Genomic DNA, 17,777 nt, shown 5'->3' with positions numbered 1-17,777 from the left:
GCGATACACCTCTCTGTTTCCTTATCATCTCAACCTACAGCGAGGCCTCTCTCTCCTATGAAAGCTGTCAATACTAAGTCGTAGTATTAATTCTTTTCAAAGTTGTAAGTATGAACCAATTCTTATTTCTGCTAAAGCATCTATGCTAAGAAGGGTTTAACTCATAACCAGTTTCTTTATAACCATACTTCCTCTATCAAGGGTGTGAAAATTCACTCTAGTACTACTGTTGCAAAGTGCATTTAGAACTGTAATATTTGTAACTTTGTAATCTCATACTGCTTTTAACATTTTACATTTACTTCTTGTTTCATTGATTTTAAATAAAAGGTCTTGTTTGACTAATTCTGTCTCAGTGTAGTTTTCTGCCATATACCCCAATCTCCTTGTATAAATTCTGTGAAGCCTGATTCAAGACGAACTTTATCTTCTGATCACACATATTGGCGAGCCATACCCATATTATTAATATCTATCAATTATTATTAACATTACTAATTAATTAGAAAATTAATTATTAAATAAAACTAAATTAAGTGGATAAATTCCACTGTCCCTACTAACCCTCCCCAAATCAGGCTACAGACTGTGACTTATGCTGAGGGACTGGTACAATGAGAACTGTGATAAACTCAGATGCGTACCGGGGGACCCTGAAAATACTTCCAACAGCTTAAAGTTCTAAACCATTTGAAGTATAAAGAAATCTTATACCACAACTTGATAAACACCATGATTTTAACGATGTCTACTGTAGGCAATGAAATGGTGCAGAAGCAGGTCTCACTGTAACAAATACCAATATGTCTCATGCTGTCTATTGGTGGAAACATAAAACTAAAAAATGATTCTGGCTTTTAAACGTGAAAGTAGTTAGCATTGCCTGCTGCTGAAAGCATAGCATTAAATTATGCTTGCTAATTTTCATATTGTAATATCAGATAAGTCATATTACTGTTGAATGTGAGTATTAGTAGTAGTATTAATAGTAGTCTCAGTTTTTATTTATTTTAAGTAGAGTTATAGCTAAACATGACTTCACATTTTTATTTATCCTGTACTTTAGATAATTGCATTTTCTTTCTGGTCTGTAACATGGAAAACACTGTTGAAAGATAAAGGATTTCAATGTGAAAAGAATGGAATTCTGATTAGTCTGAGATGCCTAATGCACTAAAAGGGAAGGAAGGAATGCAGAGTGGTTTTCTGAGTGAGCTCTGGGGCACTATCACTATATGGACTTTTTTAGCAATGAGGAGTGTGTTTTACCTATGGCATGCCTCCCTTTGAAATCTTAGACAAAAGGTTCCTGCATGAAACTTGATGTTGGAATCTCAAAAAGGTCTTTGCCTTTGACAATATCTTATCCCATGTTCTGACCTAAGACAGCACTGCCTCTAGTGATGAGGATAAATTCCTAGTCAAAGCTTAATGTCCATATGTACAGTAGAGAAGCACAAAGATGTAGATAAGATCCCTGGAAGAAATGAAATGGTGTAAATCATCCTTCACTGCCTTGCCAGGTGTGAATTAATACACTAATAAATCCCAGAGGCTTAACAACAGTCACTAGTCACCATGGGCCAGACTCTCTCCCCTGTTACATTGTTGTGCATCCGGCGTATCTGTAGAGTCTCACTGAATTTATACTGAAGTACCCAAGCTGAGATTGGCTCAGTCACCCTCGTGGCTTTCCATGTGTTATCTGCCAAGCCTTTTGGACTGTCTCAATAGACTCTCTCTCATATGTTTGGAATTGTATTGTATGTGGCTTGCTCTATGCGGTTCCATTAGCATGTATTTTTTAAACCACTAGGTTAATAAGTGAATAAGTTGACAGAACATTAAATCAAGACAGAATGAGCAACATATTGTCTGAACCTGATCTTTGAAAAAACACTGTGAATGATCTGAAACTGAATTCATTACCATTGCTTTGTACTTATTATGGTGCAACAGAACGTGATCCATTGTTGTCAGTCGGGAACGGGGTTGGACTCTATTGTTAGTATATTGGCCTGTTCATTAGCCTGAGATAGAATTTTGGGTTTGACGTTTTATACTCTTATAGGCTTACCAATATGTGTAAACAAAGACACTGTGTGTGTCTGATGCCCAGCCAGATGGGTTTGTTAGTTTAATGAGAAAAGGTAAGAGATGGAGCTAAAGTGTTACTGGGTATGGTGACGGTATAATATACGAGCACACACTGGAAGCCTGCCTGGCTCCTCTCTCAAGACAAGGTCAAACAACCAGTTAGGAAGGGCAAAGGGGGATTGAGGGGATGCATAAGAAACACTAAAAGACCAGAGAAATGCCTGCCCCTGACAGAAGCACAACCTCACTCCTTACCCCTCCCATAGGATACAAAAAGAGGTGGTACCAAGCCCTCAGCCCCCCAGAACAAAACATGGCCATAAATTGTAAGGAGTGGGACCAGGAGCGTGCACTGCAGGTATATTTGGGCCTTCTGAGGAGGAGGAGGAGGTGGAGGTGTAGGGACACTCGTAAAAGGCTCTGCGGTGCTTGCTTGAAACTAACCCCAATAAACATCACTGTGATGGGATGGCTGCCCCTCACTGGTATGTAAGGGGTGTGACAGACCCAAACCAGTGGGGTACAGGAGTCTGGTAGAGGGCAAATATACTGGTCACTGGATAAGTAGTTTTCTGTTCCCTGAGTGACCAGAGCAGGGGCTGCATTAGAGTAATCAGGAACCTGCTAGACCCAATTCAGGCAGCCAGGCTGATTAGATCATCTGCAGCCAATCAAGGCAGGCTAATCAGGGCACCTGGGTTTACAAAGGAGCTCACTCCAGTCAGGTGAGGGGAGCCAGAGGAGAGGAAGTGCGTGTGAGGAGCTGGAAGCAAGAGGCACAAGGAGCTGAGAGGGAGAGGACGTGCTGCTGGAGGACTGAGGAGTACAAGCGTTATTAGACACCAGGAGGAAAGTCCTGTGGTGAGGATAAAGAAGGTGTTTGGAGGAGGCCATGGGGAAGTAGCCCAGGGAGTTGTAGCTGTCATGCAGCTGTTACAGGAGGCACTATAGACAGCTGTGATCCACAGGGCCCTGGGCTGGAACCCGGAGTAGAGGGTGGGCCCGGGTTCCCCCCAAACCTCCCAACTCCTGATCAGACACAGGAGGAGCTGACCCAGACTGTGAGGAAGATCACTGAGGTGAGCAAATCTGCCAGTAAGCGCACGAACCACCAAGGTAGAGGAGGAACTTTGTCACAGGGGTTAAAACCCCCTGAGGAGGCAGCCAATAAGGAAAAGGCTTATAGTGCCAGCCAATTCATAGATTCATAGACTCTAGGACTGGAAGGGATCTCGAGAGGTCATCGAGTCCAGTCCCCTGCCCTCATGGCAGGACCAAATACTGTCTAGACCATCCCTGATAAACATTTATCTAAGCTACTCTTAAATATCTCCAGAGATGGAGATTCCACAGCCTCCCTAGGCAATTTATTCCAGTGTTTAACCACCCTGACAGTTAGGAACATTTTCCTAATGTCCAACCTAAATCTCCCTTGCTGCAGTTTAAGCCCATTGCTTCTTGCTCTGTCCTTAGAGGCTAAGGTGAACAAGTTTTCTCCCTCCTCCTGATGACGCCCTTTTAGATACCTGAAAACAACTATCATGTCCTCTCAGTCTTCACTTTTCCAAACTAAACAAACCCAGTTCTTTCAGCCTTCCTTCATAGGTCATGTTCTCTAGACGTTTAATCATTCCTGTTGCTCTTCTCTGGACCCTCTCCAATTTCTCCACATCTTTCTTGAAATGCGGTGCCCAGAACTGGACACAATGCTCCATTTGAGGCCTAACCAGCACAGAGTAGAGCGGAAGAATGACTTCTCATGTCTTGCTCAAAACACACCTGTTAATGCATCCCAGAATCACGTTTGCCTTTTTTGCAACAGCATAACACTGTTGACTCATATTTAGCTTGTGGTCCACTATAACCCCGAGATCCCTTTCTGCCATACTCCTTCCTAGACAGTCTCTTCCCATTCTGTATGTGTGAAACTGATGGTTGCTTCCTAAGTGGAGCACTTTGCATTTGTCTTTATTAAACTTCATCCGGTTTACCTCAGACCATTTCTCCAATTTGTCCAGATCATTTTGAATTATGACCCTGTCCTCCAAAGCAGTTGCAGTCCCTCCCAGTTTGGTATCATCTGCAAACTTAATAAGTGTACTTTCGATGCCAACATCTAAGTCGTTGATGAAGATATTGAACAGAGCTGGTCCCAAAACAGACCCCTGCGGAACCCCACTTGTTATACCTTTCCAGCAGGATTGGGAACCATTAATAACTATTCTGAGTACGGTTATCCAGCCAGTTATACACCCACCTTATAGTAGCCCCATCTAAATTGTATTTGCCTAGTTTATTGATAAGAATATCATGCGAGCCCGTATCAAATGCCTTACTAAAGTCTAGGTATACCACATCCACTGCTTCTCCCTTATCCTAGCAAAGAAAGCTATCAGATTGGTTTGACACGATTTGTTCTTTACAAATCCATGCTGGCTATGCCCTATCACCTTACCACCTTCCAAGTGTCTGCAGATGATTTCCTTAATTACTTGCTCCATTATCTTCCCTGGCACAGAAGTTAAACTAACTGGTCTGTAGTTTCCTAGGTTGTTTTTATTTCCCTTTTTGTAGATGGGCACTATATTTGCCCTTTTCCAGTCTTCTGGAATCTTTCCCGTCTCCCATGATTTTCCAAGATAATACCTAGAGGCTCAGATACCTCCTCTATTAGCTCCTTGAGTATTCTAGGATGCATTTAATCAGGCCCTGGTGACTTGCAGGCATCTAACTTTTCTAAGTGATTTTTAACTTGTTCTTTTTTTATTTTATCTTCTAAACCTACCCCCTTCCCATAAGCATTCACTAGGCATTCCTTCAGACTTCTCGGTGAAGACCAAAACAAAGAAGTCATTAAGCATCTCTGCCATTTCCAAGTTTCTTGTTACTGTTTCTCCCTCCTCACTGAGCAGTGGGTCTACCCTGTCCTGGGTCTTCCTCTTACTTCTAATGTATTGATAAAAAGTCTTCTTGTTTCCCTTTATTCCCATAGTTAGTTTGAGCTCATTTTGTGCCTTTGCCTTTCTAATCTTGCCCCTGCATTCCTGTGTTGTTTGCCTATATTCATCCTTTCTAATCTGACCGAGTTTCCATTTTTTTATATGACTCCTTTTTATTCTTTAGATCATGCAAGATCTCGTGGTTAAGCCAAGGTGGTCTTTTGCCACATTTTCTATCTTTCCTACCCAGTGGAATAGCTGGCTTTTGGGCCCTTAATAGTGTCCCTTTGAAAAACTGCCAACTCTCCTCAGTTGTTTTTCCCCTCAGTCTTGATTCCCATGGGACCTTACCTATCAGCTCTCTGAGCTTACCAAAATCAGCCTTCCTGAAATCCATTGTCTCTATTTTGCTGTACTCCCTTCTACCCTTCCTTAGAATTGCAAACTCTATGATTTCATGATCACTTTCACCCAAGCTGCCTTCTACTTTCAAATTCTCAACGAGTTCCTCCCTATTTGTTAAAATCAAGTCTAGAACTGCTTTCCCCCAGTAGCTTTTTCAATCTTCTGAAATAAAAAGCTGTCTGCAATGCAGTCCAAGAACTTAATTAGGGGAAGGTTTATTGGAGGAGCCAATCAGGGCCAGGCTGGCCCATATAAGAAGGCACTGCTGAGCAAAGCAGGGGCAGTCACTCCCTGGAGTTCGAGGGAGGAGGGGTGGCAGCTTAGTGGCGGAAGAACAATGGGCAGGGTCAGCAGAGTATAAGGAAGCTCCAGGCTGACGGCTGCCCAACTGAGGCCCTGACACAAGGGCAGAGGAGGTGCTGGGGCTGTGAGGGAAGTGGCTCAGGGAAGGAGACGGCAGAGATGGACAAGAGGCGATACATGGCTGCCGGCTGTAGAGTCCCTGGGTCAGGGCTCAGGCTTCCCTCCCACCTTTTTTGTTCTGCCTTTGTCTGCCAGATGAGATACTTCGACCATCAGACATCTTCTCCTCAAGGAGGTTGGTATAAACTGTTCCCAGTTCACCTCTTAAACTCCTCTTTGTGAATGGGATGGGTTACAGACCCGGCATCGAGGTTAAAGGAGGAGGCCAAGAAGGCCCCACTCAGCAGCAGCTCCCAGCCATGCTCCCTACACAGGCCCTGCTTAGAAGGGAGCTCTGGCCATTCGGCGAGGGAGCGCGAAGGAGGGACTGGGTGCAGGAAGGCAGACATGAAGCAGCTGCTGAGGCAGAGCGATCTGCAGGGGAAGGACTGAGACTCTAAGTAAAACTCGGCCGGGAGGCCTGACCTCCTTCCCCCGGCTAAGGGGAACTACTGGGCTCTGAAAGTGAGCTGGGCCACTTGTACCACACCTGGGCCTCTAAATACTGACACTGGGCCAGCAGAAGGCTGGGGCCATGCCCCACACTGCAGGGAAAACAGGGAAGGTAGGAAGTGGCCCAGGGGAGGCTGCTCTGGAGTGGCAGCCAGAAGTCACTGAGCCAGTCCTGGCCTTTCTCACCTTGAGACCTGGGTGAGGATCTGGCTCCCCCTCCACTTCCCTTCTTCCCCCTTGGCTGCCTGAGAGCTCCCAGAGGACTCTGTGAGGGAGGGAGGATTAATGATGACGTGGCTTCTGGGACCCCCGCATGAGCTGTCTCAGAGTCTGGCCGCAGCCTGACCAGGCCTGCTGCAGTTATGCTTTGTCCTTTGAACTGGGTCGACCCAGCTGGGGAAGGAGGGGACAGTAGGACTCCTTCAAAGCCAGGCTCTGATCCTAAGTCAAGCTTTCCTTGAGAAACAGTGAAAGCAGCACTCTCACCAGCCCCGGGCCTCCCCTGGGAGGCCCTTACAGCCATCTGTGGGTTCAGCAGCTTTCCCTGTTTGATGGATGGGGTCGCCACTCTGCAGAGAGCTTACTGGCTATGAGGCCTGGGGCTAGTTATGTGAGAGGCCAGGTACCTTCATGTCAGTGCTCAGCTTTCACCAGGACACTGCACTGCCTCTGTGCTTTGGACCCAGGATTGCCAGAGCTCCCAGGCCCTGGCTCTCTGTGCCTGCCAATGGCCTTTAGGCACTGAACTCCCCCAGGCTCCTCTGACTAGCCCTGCCTGCCACGATGCACTCAGGGCCCAAGTCACCCTTGCTGTAGATGGCCCCTCACCACCTGGGCCTTGGTTTCAAAGAGCCTGCTCACAGTTAAAGAGCTGCTCGGCATAGCAAGGGTGCCAGAATCAGCCAAGGAGCAGTAGAAGCTGTGTTTCCTGTTAGTTGCTGTAAGAAGAAAAACAGGAGTTGGCACATTGGGGCATTGCTAGCTCCTGTGCCCTGTGTGAGTTCTGTACTCTCTCAGTGGGCTCATTCTCCTTGTCCTCCTTTCTCCACACCCTTTGTAGGATGCACTCTCCCCCACCCCTTCCATAGCATCCACACAGCCCAAGAGTGGCCTCTTTGAATGCTGGATGTCAGATTTAGCAGGGTCATATAGATTGGACAAGAAAGCTGTTATGTGCCAAGAGGTTCAGTTTATTCCAAAAGTTGTGATCCACGCGGGAGAAAGGAGTATTACTGAGATACAAGTGGCTTAGTACTAAATGTAGATCACAACAACAAACCATCTGAGACGATGATAAAACATGAGTGTAAATTGACAAGATCAGTCACTAGGGGAACGTTCATGCTTTGCTTGGTTACCCTGATTCACATCATTCTCTCTTTCATAATTTGCTAAGTGAACATCAGAAAGCGATTGTGAAACCAGGAACTCTCCAGCTCACACTGAGGAGAAGTGCGAGAGCCAGGGCTGTTCGTGTCACGAGAGCAAGGTACCATGCCATCCACGGGCTGGGAGCTGAAGCTAGACAAATGTGGATTGGAAACAAGGTGTCAATTAATAACAGGGAGGGGAATTAGCCATTGGAACCATTTACCAAGGGTCATGATGGATTCTCCAACACTGGCAATAAGGCCTGGACTGGGGCAGGTCTCTGGCCTGTGCTATGCCAGAGGTTAGACTCAATGGGCACAGTGGTACCTTGGCATCTGTGAAAGGTTTTGTTCAACATCTTCATTAATGATCTGGTTGATGGGATTAATTGTATCCTCAGCAAGTTCACGGATGGCACTATAGTGTGGGGAGAGGTAGATACACTGAAGGGTAGGGATATGGTCCAGAGTGACCTAGACAAATTGGAGGATTGGTTGAAAAGAAATCTGATGAGATTCAACAAGGAGAAGTGCAGAGTCCTGCACTTAGGAGGGAAGAATCCCATGCACTGCTACAGGCTGGGCACTGACTAGTTAAGCAGCAACATCTGGAGTATTGCATCCAGTTTTTGGCCCCCTACTACAGAAAGGATGTGGACAAATTGGAGAGAGTCCAGCGGAGGGGTATAAAAATGATCGGGGGCCTGGGGCACATGACTTATGAGGAGAAGCTGAGGGAACTGGGCTTGTTTAGTCTTCAGAAGAGAAGAATGAGGGGGGATTTAATAGCAGCCTTCAACTACCTGAAGGGGGGTTCCAAAGAGGATGGATCTAGACTGTTCTCAGTGGTGGCAGATGACAGAACAAGGAGCAATGGTCTCAAGTTGCAGTGGGGGAGGTCTAGGTTGGATATTAGGAAACACTGTTTCACTAGGAGGGTGGTGAAGCACTGCAGATGGTGGAATCTCCTTCCTTAGAGGTTTTTAAGGCCTGGCTTGACATAGCCCTGGCTGGGATGATTTAGTTGGGTTTGGTCCTGCTTTGAGCAGGGGGTTGGACTAGATGACCTCCTGAGGTCTCTTCCAACCCTGATATTCTATGGTTTTATGAATAGAGCCAGAAAGAAAATAGAAAACATCAGCAATAAACCACGCATGAGAAACTATGCAAAGAGAATGCAGTTAATAGCGTGCAGGTCAAACGAGAGCAGAAAAGAAAGATACCTTCACAAATGAATGGTCTGGAGGCATTCTCAGGTAACCTGCAGATGTATCAGGGTTGCCATTTGGAGGCCTTCAGTAAGAAAGCCCCTGTAAAGCTTAGGGACTAGCAGGCAGCAGAGACTGAGGTATGTCTACACTGCAATGAGACACCCGTGGCTGGCCCGTGCCCCTGACTCAGACTTGTGGGGCTCAGGCTAAGGGGCTGTTTAATTGTGTTGTAGACGTTCAGGCTCTAGCCCGAGCTGTGGGACCCTGCCCACTTACATGTTGCTAGAGCCTGGGCTCCAGCCGAGCCCAATTGTCTACACTGCAATTGAACAGCCCCTTAGCCTGAGCCCAGAGAGCCTGTGTCAGCTGGCACAGGTCAGCCACAGGTTTTTAGTTGCAGTGTAGACATGACCTTAAGGCACAGATGAGCCATCTTCATACACTTCCTTTGCAATGAGCACAACTTTAGTTATAGTGCACTGTACACTCCACTTTACTGCTTAACAGGGAGCTCTAACAACCAGCTAGTTTAAGGTCAATTATAATACAGCAGTCTTTAATAGCCTTTTTATTGAGCAGTGTAATTGCACATATGCGGATTGCTTTCAGGTAATTCAGTGGAGATCAAGTCTTCTATTGAGCTAGTTTTGCAGCAAAGTGACCAGAATGTTAGGGTGACTGCTGTAGCCATGTCTTATAAATGAAGTGTGCAAAATCAGTTTTCCTGTTCTGTTTTTTTTTTTTTTAGTATTTTATCATTATATTCATAATTTGTTATACAGAGCACTTGTTCCCGAAGAGGCATTATTTGCCCAGAGTTGGCATTTAGCAGATTTGGCATTATTTGCTTGGAGGTGAGATCTATATATCAAGTCCCTGTACATTATATGCAGTTTTCCAGTTGCTCTGTCTCATTCTGTTTGTTGTTTCTAAGATTAATTTTGCTCCTAATGCATTTGATTTGTAACTTTTCTGCCAGGTGGAGCCAGCAGCAACAATGGCCGGGTTCAGTATATAGGGGTTCCTTTTCACCAATACAGCATAAAACCGGCTTGACCCCCACCCCATCCCCGCAGTGACCTGGGAGAATTACACACCACCCCCTGGGAATCTCTAAGAGGCAATACTTCCCCTCTCGCAAGCACAGAGTCTGAGTGTAGCAAAAAATTATTAATAAAAGGAGAGAAGTAACTCAGCATTAATTTGGGAAAACACTGCAAGCAGGGTTCATAAACATAAACCATTATCAAAAGACCCACCCCCAAGTAAGTTGGGCAGTGTCCTTTTCCCCTCAGGTTCTTAAGTCCAGCCACCCAAAAGTCCTTTTAACGTACCAATCCCTTCTCTTCACCCCACTCACCCAGCCCCAGAGTTCAGAGCTTCATCTGCAGAGTTCACCTCCCACCCTGGGGGAAGGGGGATTCACCTCCCACCCTGCCAGCCGATTGCCACACCTCTCTGCAGGACTCTGCTCTGGCCCTTTCTGACAGCTGCCTGACTGGCCTCTCACCAAAATGTCTTCAGGGCCCACCACTTAACACAACTCTGAGTGATTTCAGCGGTTAGTGGGGGAGCCTCGCTGCTGGTGCACAGTCCCTTGCAATAAGACATTTGTCCCAAAGTAGGTCTAATACTTAGACCTAGATATTAGTGATTTCAGCTCTGCAATATGTAACAACTCTCAATTGAGTCTAAATTAGCTCTTTTATTATACCACGGAGAGAGAAAGGGTTAAATAATGTCTAGAATCCTTAACAGGGCCCATATCACTAGGTACAAGTACCTGTCCCCACAGTCTCTCAACTCATTGGGCTTTGGAACCCATGTCCCCGCCTAGCAAGTGTCATTAGGGTGAGTCTCTCCATTGGGATATTCCAGGTACAGTTTTGCTGCCCCTCAATTCACACAACAAGGATAACAACTCTTTATTACTCATGCCCCAATAACAAGGAGACTGGGGATCCAACACCAGCCACAAGTGATCATTTGGGCAACCAATCCAATCATGCTGAGCACCTTGGCAGGGTGTGTGTGTCCATGCAAATGAGATCAGCTACTGAAGTCCTTTTCCACAGCTCACCACGAGATGTCAGGAGAGAGCTCATTCAGAATCTGCTTACAGATTTTTTTTAAAGGTATATAATGTACTTCAGCTTCTTCCTGTGGAAAGTACAGCTAAATACAGCTTAGTTTTTATTCCGTTTAAATTGACTTCCAGGTAAAACTAGCAGCCTTCTAAGAAGGCATCTTTGTCTTTCCACAGATTCTCTTTCCTAAGCTCACAAAAGTGCCACTGTAGTAACAGTTTTCATTTTCTGACACTTAATATACCATAAATACATTGACCTGAACAGACTGGGACATTAGCAGAAACTTCATCTAACACCATCCAAAAACATAAACAGTGTTTCTAGAGAGATTTACTTCTGACAGCAGGACTATGTTGCAGGTATACACACTCTTCAAAACAGCAGGGCTAGGAGCAGTGAAGAGTAAACTGTGAAGGCAGGAAATTACTTTTAGTAGTTAACAGTGACCATGATGCATTTTCTGTTGGACCTTAAAATGATTTGCAGTTCACATAAGATATTTACTACCATAGTGTACACAGGGCAGCAGTATTCATTGGGAACTATGCTGCTATTTAGTTTCACAACCCAGAGACTGACACTCAAGCCATAACTCTTGCCAATTACTCTTTATTCTCCCGGCTCATCCAGCTAGCAGTCACTAAAAGCACACTTCCCAGAGGCTTATAAACAAAGTAATGTAATCCAGGGGCTAAAGTCAGAGATAAGTGTTGTTTAAGGTGTGGATGGAACATAAGGGGTATTTCTCTAAGCCTACCCAAGGGAAATACTGCTGAAGCCGCTATGAGAATGCTACTGGCCATGCATCTGGGTTAAAAACAGACCAGCACTGGCAGCTATCCCTTGATACAAGGATGATGTCTGTTGGGGGAAAAGTCATTGATGAGACTTAAAATGGCTGAGGAGTCTAATTTGTGCTGTAGAGGTTTTTCCACATATGTGACAGGGGGTTGCTTGGACAGAGCACAGCTTCTGGCCACTATGCTGTGCCCTTTCCTTCCTCCTCTGCCATGTCTCAGCCTCTGGAGCAAAGCAAGTCTCTTCAAAATGGGCTGAGGCTTGGTGTATGATGCAATGCCATTGCGGTCTATTGCCAGCCAGCTCTTCCCAATCCGTGAGGTCAAGATATATTTCAGGTAGCATTTCCTCTGGCCACAGGTCCGCTTACCATGACTAAGTTGAGAAAAGAGGACTTGCTTTGGAAGATAAGTATCAGCCATCCTATAAATGGGCAGCCAGGCGAAGTTGATGTTTCATAATCTTTGCCTCAACACTGGTGATGTTAGCTGCAGAGAGAATGCTGGTATTGGTGTGATGATCTTCCCATCTGATACGGAGAATCTTCCAAAGGCAGCACTCATGGTACCACTCCAGATGCTCAAGATGGCTTTGGTATGTCAGACACATTTCACACTCATAAAGAGTGGGGCTGACTACTGCATTGTAGACCAGGATCTTAGTTTCCATCTGCAGATCTCTGTCAATAAAGACACAATGGAGCAACTTTCCAAAGGATACGCTGGCACAATGGATCCTATGTTCAATCTCCATATCAAGAATGGCTGTCTGGGAGGGATGGAAATGCTCAGTGTTTTCCAGGGGTTCACCATCAATTACAATTTTGGGGGGAATGGGGGAGCACCTTAGTCTTCTCAATATCGTGGGAAAGTCCCAGGCTCTGATAAGCACCTGAGAAGAGATCTAGGGTGGATTGCAAGTCAGTCTCAATGTGCACAAGGATACCAAAGATGTCAGTATACTGAAGGGTGGTAATAGTACTCCTGGTGACCTTAGTTTTAGAATGAAAACGCTGCAGGTTGAAGAGCTGTCCATCCATGCAATACTCAGTCCCACTTCCAGAAGAAAGTCAGTCACAAATAAGAATCAAGGTCACAGCAAGAAAGATGGAAAAAAGGGTTGGGGTAATAAAACAGCCCTGCTTGATACCAGTACGGATGGTGAACGGGTCCGTCTCCAACCCATACAGAGGACATTGGCCGTCATCCCATCATGAAATAGCCTGAGAACAAAGATGAACTTCAATGGACAGCTGAACCCAGACAGCACCTTCCATAATGCTTCACGATTGGTGGAATCAAAGGCCTTAGGTCAATAAATGTCATAAACAATGGCTGATGTTCTCTGCACTTCTCTTGGCTCTCTAGTGAAACAAATATCATGTCAGTGGTGCCCCCAAAACAGTCTGAAACCAGACTGGGATTCCGAAAGAACATCTTCGGCAAGAGGAGATGGTTCAAAAGGATGCGAGCAAGGATCTTCCTGGAAATGGGGAGGAGGGTAATAGCTCAGTAATTCCTACACATTGGCTTGTCCCCTTTTCTTAAAAATGGTCACAATACTGTCATACTTTAGGTCACCAACAGACCAAAATAGTTTACTCAGCAAATATCCTAGGGTATAGAAATACTGGATTTTACATGAAAGCCACTCTTAACCTGCTAGGTGGGTCCATTGGGAGCGGCCACCTAAATCAGTAAAGCAGATTTTTGTCTGAATGGGCCCAGATGACCAACCAGTCCAGATTGCTCTCTAAGGCTGTCCTGTCCTCAGCGTTGTTTACCACTCCACCAGTCATTGTGTCATCTGCAAATTTCCTCAACAATGATTTCTATGTTTGCTTCTGGATCACTGATGAAACCATTGGATAGCATCAGGCCTAGTACTGGTCTCTGGGCCACATCACTGGAATAAGTATCAGAGGGGTAGCCATGTTAGTCTGGTTCTGTAGAAGCAGCAAAGAATCCTGTGGCACCTTATAGACTAACAGACGTTTTGGAGCATGAGCTTCCGTGGGTGAATACCCACTTCGTCGGATGCAAGTAGTGGAAATTTCCAGGGGCAGGTATATACATGCAAGCAAGAAGCAAGCTAGAGATAATGAGGTTAGTTCAATCAGGGAGGATGAGGCCCTCTTCTAGCAGTTGAGGTGTGAAAACCAAGGGAGGAGAAACTGGTTTTGTAGTTGGCAAGCCATTCACAGTCTTTGTTTAATCCTGAGCTGATCGTGTCAAATTTGCAGGTGAACTGAAGCTCAGCAGTTTCTCTCTGAAGTCTGGTCCTGAAGTGTTTTTGCTGCAGGATGGCCACCTTAAGATCTGCTATTGTGTGTCCAGGGAGGTTGAAGTGTTCTCCTACAGGTTTTGGTATATTGCCATTCCTAATATCTGATTTGTGTCCATTTATCCTTTTCCGTAGAGACTGTCCAGTTTGGCCGATGTACATAGCAGAGGGGCATTGCTGGCATATGATGGCGTATATTACATTGGTGGACGTGCAGGTGAATGGACCGGTGATGGTGTGGCTGATCTGGTTAGGTCCTGTGATGGTGTCGCTGGTGTAGATATGTGGGCAGAGTTGGCATCGAGACTTGTTGCATGGATTGGTTCCTGAGCTAGACTTACTATGGTGCGGTGTGCAGTTACTGGTGAGAATATGCTTCAGGTTGGCAGTTTGTCTGTGGGCGAGGACTGGCCTGCCACCCAAGGCCTGTGAAAGTGTGGGATCATTGTCCAGGATGGGTTGTAGATCCCTGATGATGCGTTGGAGGGGTTTTAGCTGGGGACTGTATGTGATGGCCAGTGGAGTCCTGTTGGTTTCTTTCTTGGGTTTGTCTTGCAGTAGGAGGCTTCTGGGTACACGTCTGGCTCTGTTGATCTGTTTCCTTATTTCTTCGTGCGGGTACTGTAGTTTTGAGAATGCTTGGTGGAGATTTTGTAGGTGTTGGTCTCTGTCTGAGGGGTTAGAGCAGATGCGGTTGTACCTCAGTGCTTGGCTGTAGACAATGGATCGTGTGGTGTGCACGGGATGGAAGCTGGAGGCATGAAGGTAGGCATAGTGGTCGGTAGGTTTTCGGTATAGGGTGGTGGTAATGTGACCATCACTTATTTGCACCGTGGTGTCTAGGAAGTGGACCTCCCGTGTAGATTGTAGGGTGGAAGCTGTTGAAATCGTGGTGGCATATTGTGGGGCCATGCGGGTGCCCATAGCGGTGCCACTGATCTGGAGATATATATTGTCATGGCCCCATAATATGCCAATATTTTTATGGTCGACCTGGAACAATGCTTCCTCAGCTCCCATCCACTCACGCCCCTTCTCTACCTACGCTACATTGATGACATCTTCATCATCTGGACCCATGGGAAGGAGACTCTGGAAAAATTCCACCACGATTTCAACAGCTTCCACCCCACCATCAACCTCAGCCTGTAATCTCATCGAAGAATGAAATCAGGTTTGTTTGACAAGAGCTATTTTTTAATAAAACCATGTTGACTAGCATTAATATAGTTCTCTCTCTTAATTCTTTATCAGTTGAGTCCTATATCAGGTTTTCCATTATTTTGCCTCGGACTGATGTTAGGCTAACTGGCCTATAGTTACCCAGGCCATCACACTTTAAAACTCTTTTAACTCTAGTAAATATTGTCTAACATCCTCCTCAGTTACCAATTGACTTCACCATCCATCTGATATAAGTACATAATCCTGCTCCTTTCCAAATACAGAAGATAAATATTTATTGAATATTTCTGCCTTTTCTTCATCATAGAATCATAGAAGTGTAGGACTGGAGGGGACCTCTGAAGGTCATCTAGTCCAGTCCCTGCACTCAAGGCAGGACTAAGTATTATCTAGACCATCCCTGACAGGTGTTTGTCCAACCTGCTCTTAAAAATCTCCAGTGATGGAGATTTCACAACCTCTCTGGGCAATTTATTCCAGTGCTTAACCACTCTGACAGTTAGGAAGATTTTCTTTATCTAATGATCAACAATGAAATCATTCAGCACCTTTCTAAAGCCAGTTCTGTCCATGGTCAACTTGATTGCCACGTGGAATGTGAGCACCATTGGACTTCACATCAAGATTAATGTCTATCTTGCAGTCATGCTAAGCACTCTTTTCTACCAATAGGAAACACTCTAGTGTAGGCACTTGAAGCAAGTAGAGCATTTTCCTGTGCACTGTCTGCAGCTCGTCAGTAACATCAGTGGTCAGACAGGATACCAATCAGTGAAACTCTGGACCAATGCTGTAGGACTGGCATTGAGTCCCTAAGCATGGATGATACATGGACTCCCCAAAGCAATATTTTATGGACAGTTGAGCATGTTCTCTGAGAGGCCAATGAAAACAATATGCCTAAAAGCTGGCCAAGTCAACCTGAACACTGGAAACTTACATAAGATGGTGGCAGACCTGTTGGTCTGTGATTAAAGCCATGCAGAATAGTAGAGCAGAAAAAGCCACAGAGAAATATGGGCAAAGAAAGCGGCTGTGGTAAAAACATTCAACTACGTCAGTCCGATGTTCAGACACCTCTGTGGATCCCTCATTGGTTTACATTCGGCAGAGGAAACGCACTGAAACAAATTGAGTCTCATACATTGACTACAACAGGAGACTCCACCAGCAAAGGCCTGATTAGCTCCTCTGCCTCCCCAGTCGATGGGCTGGTCCCTGAAGCTAGCTGGAGGGGAGCTGTGTTCCAGTCCCATATGCGCTTCTGTGGCTGAGCTTAGGGGATTGCTGTACAACATCGCCCCTGGTAGCTGCTGCTGTCTAGTGCGGCTGGGCCTTGGGGCTCCACAAAGAGCAGGGGAGAGGCAGAGCCAGTCTCCTTTCCCTCCTCTCTGCACAGTGCAGCAGGAGGGAATATTTGGTGGAAGGACACTGAGAAGAGGGGAGCAGAGCTTAGATGGCTGTTTGGGGGAGCGGCTCATCATTACAGGGTACCACTAGCCATGATTTTGGGGAGCCGGTGAACAGGAGCTCTGTAGGAGTGGCAGCCTCTGGCTGACAGGGTAGGGGAAGCCTGGTTCTGGCCCAGTGGGGAGAGGTAACCAGGTCTCAGCAGAAGGGGTGGCTGTGAGGAGATGAGAACGAATGCCCCACCCCCACCAAGCTTGCCTGGCACCCCTCGGCCCCTGCCCAGGCTTGTGCTGGCTGGTGGCAGAGCTGCTGTTTTAGGTGCACTATTCATGGAGAGCAGCCTCCTGGGAAATGATGCTCATACAGCTTACATCGGAGTGCTGGAATCACCCAGGCTGGCACTAAGGCCTCGTCACCAGCTCGGCCTGTTTGGTCCTGCATTGCAGTCCTGGTGAGCTCTTAGCAGCACTTTGTCCTCCAATGATGTTAGCGAACCAGCAAATCTGAGCACATCCTCTCTCCTGAGGGGGTTCTGCGGCAGCAATCAGCACCAGCTGGGACGTCTCTGTTCTGATCCTCGCTCTCCCACTGCCTGTCCATGTGTCCTTGGGCCAGGTTTCTGCCTGTCTCTCTGAGCCTCTGCCTCACCATCCTGTAAAATGGGGATGGTGACACTATATTTATTATTCACAGATTCCAAGGCCAGAAGGGACCATTGTGATTATCTCGTCTGAACTTGTGTGCAACACAGGCCACAGGACTTCCCTGACCCCATTCCTGGTTAAACTAGAAAAAATCTCTTAGAAAAACATCTCGTCTTGATTTAAAAATGGCCAGTGATGGAGAATCCATCAGAATTGTTGGTAAATTGTTCCCATGGTTAATACCCTCCCTGTTAAACACTGGTCGTATTTCCAGTCTGAATTTGCTGGGCTTCAGCTTCCGACCATTGTGTTCTGTTCTGCCTTCCTCTACTAGAGTAATGAGCCAGGCAATTTCATCCAGAGAAGGTACTTACACTTGGTTATCAAGTCACCTCTGTCTTCTCTTTGGCAAGCTGCATAAATTGAGCCC

Source organism: Mauremys mutica, chromosome 4 (assembly GCF_020497125.1).
Source record: "Mauremys mutica isolate MM-2020 ecotype Southern chromosome 4, ASM2049712v1, whole genome shotgun sequence".
NCBI classification, from domain to species: Eukaryota; Metazoa; Chordata; order Testudines; family Geoemydidae; genus Mauremys; species Mauremys mutica.
This window is presented reverse-complemented; position numbering follows the sequence as displayed.